The sequence below is a fragment of the Mastomys coucha genome, unplaced genomic scaffold (genome assembly GCF_008632895.1).
Source record: "Mastomys coucha isolate ucsf_1 unplaced genomic scaffold, UCSF_Mcou_1 pScaffold15, whole genome shotgun sequence".
NCBI classification, from domain to species: domain Eukaryota; kingdom Metazoa; phylum Chordata; class Mammalia; order Rodentia; family Muridae; genus Mastomys; species Mastomys coucha.
The window spans coordinates 36,052,685-36,062,015 of NW_022196897.1; the positions used below are offsets into that span (position 1 = coordinate 36,052,685).

Genomic DNA, 9,331 nt, shown 5'->3' on the forward strand with positions numbered 1-9,331 from the left:
GATTGAAAGCAACATACCAACTTGAAAATTGATCAGAAGTAAGTGAAATCTTTGTTAAGTTTGGAATTGCTTTGAAAAATATTTTCACTAGCCATGTTCACCAAACAATAAACTTGAAGCCTCCAACTCCATGTTCAAATACAGATGGTAATTCACAGCAACTTAAACCAATTGAATCAGCTCAGCATTTTCAACGTTAAAGGGGCGCAGAGGACATTGGGGCACTGTTTCTGCCTTGCCTTATCCTACTGCTGCAGTGGCTGCACGACTTCAAAGAAAAGCTTTATTTTGTAGTGTAACTTTATGATTTTGCCTTGGCTGCCTCTCTTCATCTGCCTGCCCCCTTCTCTGTTGTTTGCCTCTAGATTTAAATTGGCTTTGCAATATTATCTGATTTACCTTTAGAGTTATTCATGTATAAAAGAATCACATGTACAAACTACATCTTTACAATTGCCACCTTTATTTATTGTTCCACAATAGCCCCATAGGCTAACATATTCTTTTGACTCTCCAACCTTTGTCTCTATAATACAACCTAAGTCTTACTACTTGTGGTAGAAAGATAAGGAGTGGGGGGGGGGTGCGGAGGGAGGGTGTTAGCATGCATTCACATGGGCCCGTTTGCTTTAAAAATCAGATTCTAGAAATTTAGCATAAAGCTAGCCCCAAGTACATTCAGCCAAGTCTTATTTTCTTGAAGCCTAGTTGTGTCTCCTGCATTACTATAGAAGAAGGCAAAGGCAAAAGGCAATTACAAAATAATTATACCAGCAGACATCAAAACAAAAGGTTTCAAAGAAAAGAATCTAATACATATCTTCTAAAAAAAAAATCACAGTGACTCAACAATTAGAATGCTTTTGGAATTACAAACAAACAAACAAAGTGCCAGCTCAAACTTGAGTAAGTGCCAGACAGAATGTGTGGCTCATATATCCAGAGGACAGAGAGGAGGATTCTGGCATAAATGGTCAGACTTCTTAGCCTACATGGCTGTGTTTACTTCAGGGCTTCCATACTTTGCTATGCAGTTCCATCCATAGACTACTTGTTTTTAGGTTGAAACATCCAAACTAACAACAGCCAGATGTCATTCTTTCATTCAGATTTTCCATGAACTAGTGCATGGTCTCCAGTCAAAGCGTGAAATCCTTGAGCATCATTTCATTGTGTCTCTCTTGAGGAATCTGCAGGGCCAACAGGACAGTTGTATTGATTTAGACTATCCAGGACAAATGCTAGCATATACTGGTCATACTCATGACCCCGTGCATGTAAAATTATTGAACTGCTTCTACATGAGAGGAAATGTATATAATTCACCACCCACCATATATCGTGCTCATGGCATCAGCAGACTAAATGCTCTTGGCGTCTACATTTTCCAGCAACTGAAACGTCTGCATCAGAAGAGTAAAAACCCTTTTAAACTCTGCTTCAGCAATTCATCCATTCCTTCTGTTTGGATGGATCATATACTGGTTGTTGAACACTTTGAATACCATTCTGGCCTTCAACTCAGGGCAGGATTGACAGCACTGTCTTAGTTCCCTAGGGCAGCTGCAATAGCAAAGAAACACAAACTGGGTTCACTATAACATCAGAACTTTATTCTCTCATCATTGAAGGCTAGAAATCCAAAATGTAGGTATTGGCTAGGTGATGCTCACCCAAATATTCTCTAGGGGAGGATTTCTCATTGCCGCCCTCACAGTGTCCCATGGTACATATGAGCATTCTTGAACTCGACTTGTCTTTTTACATGGCTCTCCTCATCCTCTCTATCTAAATGAACCTGTGTTTATCACTGTTCTATTGTTCTGCAGAGACACCATAGTCATGGCAACTTATAGAAGAAAGCTTTTAATTGAAAGTTTTCTTATTATTTTAAAGGCTGAGTCCCTGACCATCATGGTAGGAAACAAAGCAGCCAGCAGGTAGGCATGGTGCCAGGGGAGCAGCTAAGAGCTTACATCTGATCCACAATGAGAAAGCTGAGAGGCTGGTCCTGGTGTGGGCTTCTGAATCCTTAAAGTCCACTTCCAGTGATACACCTTGTCTTATAAGGCTACCCCTCCTAATTCTTCCAAAGCAGAAAACCAGGTATTCAAATATTTAAGCCTCTGGGTGACATTTTCTTTAAGCACCACATACCTGTTCTTAGATGGACATGAATCCTTAGTCTATGGCCTACTTTTATCTAATATAACCTCACCTTAACTTGATTTTTATCTCTAAGACTTTATTTTCAAATGTGGTCAAATCAACAAGTTTTATCTGGACATGAATCTGGGACTGACAATATTCTTTCTAGTATTATGCAACGGGAATGTAGAAAAGTTGTTAGGAAAGTCATCACCATATCAATTATAGATACTAGACCTTCTGTGCCTTAGCTCTCTTCATTGACCTGGCTCTAGTCAACAGCTTTACAGTTAGCTGGCATTTCATATTTTATTTGAATTTTCTGAGCTAGATACTATGCTTAACTTTAGGCCTATTACATGGACTTCATGATGCATTTTCGGGAGTTGTCTAGCCCAGTTTATACCTGTGTGACAATCCAAACATGGTCAAGGAATCAGGAAATATATTGTACCTATGTAAATCTTCTTATGTTTCAGATCTATGTAGTTGTGACTAAATAGCGACTCACTTAAGACTTTTCCAGACCTATGATACTTCTTTTTCATTAGATATCTTCTCTACACGTAGACAACAAAGCACAACTATTATTATACTTTAACACATAGCCCTTGCTAGAGGTAGGAATAATGTTAGACATGTGGTTCAGTTGGTAGAGTGTGTGTGCAGCAAGAATGAAGCTTCCCAGTACTACACAAAGCAGGTATGATTGGGTAAATCTGTAATCTCTACACTTGGGAGGAGGAAGTAGGAAGATCAGAAGTTCAAGGTCATCTTTGGCTTCAAAGAAAGTTTTGAGGCTTGACTGGGCAACATGAGGCCCTGTCTCAAAGACAGGGAAGAAGGACAGCATATGGTTTACTAGGTAAAGTTACCTGATGACCCAAGTTTAATCCCCAGGACCAATATGATAGGATGAAAAAACTGAATCTCATTAGTTATTCTCTGATATCCACATTTATCTGTGGCATGTGCATGCCCTCCCCTACACACCCATGTAAAATAAAGAAATACAATATAAAAAGGTAGAGGTCAAAAATAAACCAAGATAGAGTTCTGATCATGGTTATAAAGCTGAAAGGACAACAGCTCAAACAAACATTGATTTCTTCCTATGTGAAAGCTAGAGTGTATGGCATCCCAGGTCCACATTGCTGCTGCCTCATATTATTAAAGCCCTAACCACTTTCAGTTTTGGTTTCTACCATCCAGAACACATGGTTTCCATCTCATGGTCTGAAACAGCTTTTGTAGCTTTCTTGGGAATGGCTGAATTCTGCTTACATAACGTTGAGACAGTCCTAAAATATAAGTCCAAAAAATAGCAACAAGAGTAGCTGGGAAATGTAGTTCTATCTAAACAACCACAGGCCCAGATGATTCAGAGTTCCTTTACTAAAGAAAGAAGGGGAAAACTAATCCATGCCATGAAGATAATTACTTCTTAACAAAAGCAGCGAGTGCTGAGGGAGAAGTGATGGGCATCTGCAAATGGCTTTGTGTACCAAGCCTTATGTATGTACCAAGTTTTATGTATGTACCGATTCTTAGTCTCAGGTGCATTTTCAACATAACATTCCAGATTTTTACTATGATGCCTTCATTTGTCTTCTTTCATCTTTACCTCATTTTCCACAATCTAGTTACATAATTGGCCTACATTTGCTCACTAGATGTCTATAGAGAGCCTAGACTCAGGAGAGTGGTGAGTATTGAAGTCAGCAGGAAACTTTAGCACCATGTAGGCAGGAAAATGCAATGGAAGAGTTAACTATTTGGAAAAACAGGAGACATTTAGCCCCTCTCTTTTGGTGATAAGTATTTCAATTACATCCAACAGGCTAAAACCAAAAAATCAAGCTAGAGTCTTAATGTTACACTTAAACTATCTGCAGAGTGCTACAACAAAATGAGACTCTGCTTGGCTTGAAAAACCTAGAGCCCTGCTTGAAATTGGATTCTTCCCAAATAGGAAGAGGCATACTAAGGTCGTTATAAATATTTAACAAAACTATGAGCAGAACATTGTACCAGAAACAAACTAAAACAAACAACGATAATAATGGCACAAAAGGGGGGCAAGGAAAACTGAAGTATTTTCACTATAAACATTGAGAGGCTATGTGACTGCTTATTTACTATTACTTGGAAGTTCTTAGTAGTAATCAAATGCTATGAAGAACATAATTAGGAGCTTTTGTAAGTGGAAACAAGACATCAAACAATCTGTCTCTACTGTCCCCTCTTCAGTCATCTCACTTGCTCAGTGTCCCAGGAGACCTGCTTCTACTGTGGCATTCCACTACATTCTTATCAATGAGATGCTACATTTACCAATGGGACCCTAAACAATGGCTTGACCCTGACCAAACCTTTATAAATAGTCCTTTCATGGATTCTCCTCAATTGCTTCTTTTTAATGTCTTCTACAGAGGAAAAAGGAACAATTCACTCACCAAAAATCTAGTCCAGCATGTTCAGTGGCTGATAGGTTGTTCTCAGGTTTGGAATTTTCTCTTCAACAATCCATGTTCTTTCCTGGTGTTTGACACATTCATAAACCATTTCTAAGCCAGCCACACAGCACTATCTACACTGACTATCACTTCCCAGCCTAGTTTATTACCCAACTCCCCTATTTTTGATGTTGGTATATTTACAAGCCATTTCTAAATCTCATTGCTACAGGTTCTCCCCAACCCAAAACTTTCAGTGTCTCCAGTACATATTACCACCGCCCACCTCTTTATTTTCTATAGAAGTTTTCTAAACATTTCTTGTGTTCTAAACTTCTTAATAAGTAGATATTCAATCTTTATTTAAAAAAAAAAAAACCCAAACATTCCCCGTTCTTAGGACTTGGTTGGAAAGTATGGTTCACGCAGAAAAATCCCCTCAAAATGTATTCCTTAAGCTATACTTTTATTGGAACAACACATTTGCAAATCAGAGTGTTCCTGCTCAGCTCCACCTCTGATCAATGCTGCAAGATTCAAGGGTTTTGTCTCTCTCGATAGCTTGTCCCCTGGTAGTCTTCATCTACTTTGTGGTTTTAAAGTCTAATGAAAAATTCTATTTTTATGTCTAATATGCACTTTAATCTCAAACTTAGCATGTGTGAATCAAACTTCTGACTTCCATTTCACCCCCATTCCAAGCATGTTAATGTTCTGGTCTTCCCCTTTCAGTTACCAAAAAACTCCACTTCCTTATGCCAAAAACTTGGTGGTCATCTTTTAATTGTCGTCTTTTTCTTTGTAATTCCAGAGCCTACAAAACCCTTTCAGCCCTGTATGTAGATGTGAGTCTAGAGTGCAGCCCCTTCTGCTTCCTCTTAGACCTAGCAAAGTAACCAAGCTGTTACAATGACTTCTCTGGGTATCTGCTCAACCTCCTCACTAGTATCCCCCAAGTCTGTTCTGCTCCTCCTAAGAGTCTTTGCCTTATTCAGTGTTCTGTTGGTGTGAAGTGAAACCATGATCACAGCAACTCTTATGAAGGAAAGAACTTAACTGGTGCTTGCTTACTGTTTCAGAGGTTTAATTCTTTGTCATCATGAAAGAGAGCATGGCAGCAAGCAGGCAGACATGGTGCTGGAGAAGTACCTGAACGTCCTGTGTCTCTGCAGACAGAAGGAAAAGAGAAAGTCACTGGGCCTGGCTTCTCTCAAAGCCTCAGAGAAACACTTCTTCCAGAAAGGCCATACCTCCTAATCCCTCCCAAGTAGTTCCACTTCCTGATGACTATATATTCAAACATAGGAGCCTATAGAGGACATTATTATGCAAAATACCACATCTTGCAGACAGATTATGTTTAAAAAAACAAACAGAAAACAAAACAAAAAAATCTTACTTAGCTCATGTCATTTCAAACTAGTCACTTTCACTGTACCTACCCAAGGTCCCTACCACACGTGTAGCATCCCACATGACTTTGCCTTTGCTGGTTGTCTAGCTGCATCTCCTATTAAACATTAGACAAAACAGCTTCTTTGCTTCGGGATAATGTATCTATTTGTTCCTTCCTTCACTAGGCATGCAAATCCATCTACCCATCCATTCTTCCTTCCTTCTTTCCTTCCTTACTTCCTTCCTTCCTCCCTTCCTTCCCTATCTGCCTCCCTCCTTCTCCTTCTTTAAATCTCCACTTGAACTTAACCTATTCCTGGTACATCATGTAACCTTAGCATAGTGACCATCATTTGACATAATAGGTAGCACACATATTTAATTAGATTTTTTTTCCTTTAGCTTCTCTATAAGAATATAAACTCTTTCATAAATTCAATATTGATAAATATTCTTACTTTTATTTTCTGCATATTCCCAGCTCTTTAAAGTTGTGACAGACATAAAAAAGGTATCCAAAAAATATTTGATGAATGACTGAAATATATTCTATAATGTTTATCAGATTATATATATTATCATTTACTGACTATATATGCTCATGCATGTATGCATGTGTAGGTATACATGTCATGGTATTCATGTAGATGCCAGAAGGTTCTTTCCTTCTATTATATGGGCCTAAGTGATTGAACTTGTGTCATAAGGTTTGGTAACAAGTAACCCTATCCACTGAGCAATGCTGCTGCCTATAAAAAAAGGAATTTTTTAAACCTAAGTTCTTTTCCAAAGATAATAAGCTCTCCAATACCTGAAATAAATTTAGAAGCTCACACATGTAGAGTGCCAACAATGTGTTGAGCTCTAGATAGAACTTTGCAAGTAAGATCTCAAAGAGTTTTCCTAGTGGGTACAACATGGTTGGTCTTCATATAATCAATGTATAGCTGAAGTGTTGCATAATTAAGAAGAACATGAAGAACATGCTCTTGAACCATGACATGCCTGACTTCAGAATCTATTCTCTTTCTAACATTATTAAAGCATACCTCTTTGGAATTGCATAAAAACTATTACCAACAGTACAGATGATGGAATTAGACCTTTTTAAAAAATAGTATAGCTGAATGCCCCAGTTAGGGATCTAAATATGTGAGAATGAAGTATCCTAGCATTTAGATGAACTCTGAGGAGGCCAGGCAAAAGATCAGAATGGCAGACTTACATACACAAATGAAGAAGCTATGGGTAGAGAACCTCTATTAAAGCCCCACCTTCTTTTCCTTTTTATAGTCAGTTCTGAAGCAAAAGGCCAAAACGAAAGCCACCCCCTGTGACTTCTGACCACATCAAGAACCATATAAGGTGTTTCAGTTCACCTGCCCACATTTACATGAAGTTCATGTCTTCTCCACATGTTTTGTTCAGGGACTGAGGAGATGGTTCAGTTGGTAAAGTGCCTGCCGGTTAAGCATGAAAACTCAATATGAGAACCTGAGTTTGAATCATAGCATCCCTGGAAATCATGCCATCCCCTATCCTACTTCTAGAAAGGCAGAGACAGAAAGATCCCTCAAGGCTTGCTGGCCAGCCATTCTAGTCAATATTTTTTGGTAAAATTTCTAATATAAACAAACACTCCTGAGACCCAACGTGCTCTCCTGGCTCTGCTTCTGCTGACCACGTGAAGAGAACTGGGCTTGCCCCACCTCTGTTCTTCAGATTTCCTTTCCTTTGTAAGATGTACTTTATTTAAAAACAAAACAAACAAATAAAACAGAAGACAGCAAAAATCATAGCATACCCCAGCTAGAAGGAAATGCTCTTGGGAATCATTTGCAAATAGGCATTTGAAATGAGACCACACCAATAAAAGAAGCATGGAGTTACATGAATACCCTTTAAAAAGTAATGTATGAGTGTTTTGTGTGCATGTGTGTCTATGTGCCATGTGCATGCAATACCCCAGAGGACAAAAAAGATGGCGTTATATGTCTTGGGACTGGAGCTATATAAAGTTGTGATCATCTATGTGGGTGCTGGTAATTTAATCCTCTGAAAGAGCAAACAGTGCTCTTAACTACTGACCTATCTCTCCAGTTCATGGGATAACTTTGAATATCAAAACTGCAAGTCTATTGGCAAAAAAGAGTCTGATAAAATGAGACTCTACTCTTTCTAACAATCCTAAGGCCTGTAGTGCATGAACAGAAGCATCCAGCTGATGATGATGGTTTTTATGTAATTCCAAAGACAATAGTGAAGCATGACAGCATGGTGGCTGGAGCATGGTGATGAGCTCCATCTTGAACCATAGGCACAAAAAAGAAAGGATGACCTATAAGGGACTGGAGTCTTTAAACACTTAATGCCCTCCTCCCCACCAAAGGGTTCAAACACATGAGTCTAAAGGGAGACAATATCACTTAAACCACCACAGCGGTCTACATAAGCAACACTGTGTTTCCTCTTCCCCAAAAATGAAGAAGGGGAGGGAAAATAAGAAAGGAAGAAAATCAGAAGGAAGACATGACATAGGGGAGAGGCTGGCGGTGGGGAGAAGACGTGCTTCCACACAAGCCTACTATAAGACTATGGGTGTGAGTGCCCATAATTCTCCAATAACATACAAGAGGAGATAAGTCTATTAAGAGTCCAACTCTTTGTGCTACTTGATAAGGTTTCTTTATTTTTATTTTTATTTTTATTATTATTTTAACCAGCATTTTCTTCATTATTTTAGAAGTAATGTCTTAGAGCAAACAATTATTTACTACTGGAATTTTAAACCATTTTTCTGACTTTCTTAAGAGAATTTTATGGAAAAGAGGTAAAATACAGAAATTCAATCATATCTGAAACAATGCAATAAAATAAAATCTACAGGAGCAAAATCAGGATTTTAAGAGGAACAGATAAAAATCTAATATTCACAACTCTGACTTCTCCATTTTATACTCATTGGCTCTGTCCTACTGGATGAGCCTGTACTTTTTTTTTCTAATTATTGGAAACATGGCACAATTATTACATGCTTTAATGGAGGTTCTTCAACACAACAAATTTCACATGATGATGGCTAGTTCAGTACTACGTTCAGGAGACATCTGAAACACTCAGAAACCAGCACTGAAAGGTGCTGGTATCCAAGGAGCCACATAAAGGAGACACATTGTCCCATCTAATTTAAGGTGAAATGCTAGGTATAGAGAAAAGTTGACAAAAATTCTGGAATCAGTAGTCTAGGTCTCTTAGCAAGAGGCAAGCGGACAGACAAGCTAAAAGAAAACAAGATATCACTCAAAATTCAGATATGCTAGGAAATATTTACT

The 9,331-nt window shown here is 38.5% G+C and overlaps 1 long non-coding RNA gene across 1 annotated transcript; it reads right to left on the bottom strand.

Moving 5' to 3' along the window:
• Positions 1–444: 444 nt before the first annotated feature.
• Positions 445–4,669, bottom strand: LOC116091974. Its single transcript, XR_004119132.1, has 3 exons — positions 4,605–4,669; positions 1,334–1,563; positions 445–1,190 (listed from the first exon to the last, which is right to left on the bottom strand). It is a non-coding gene; the product is annotated as an uncharacterized LOC116091974 (long non-coding RNA).
• Between the last annotated feature and the right edge of the window lie 4,662 nt (positions 4,670–9,331).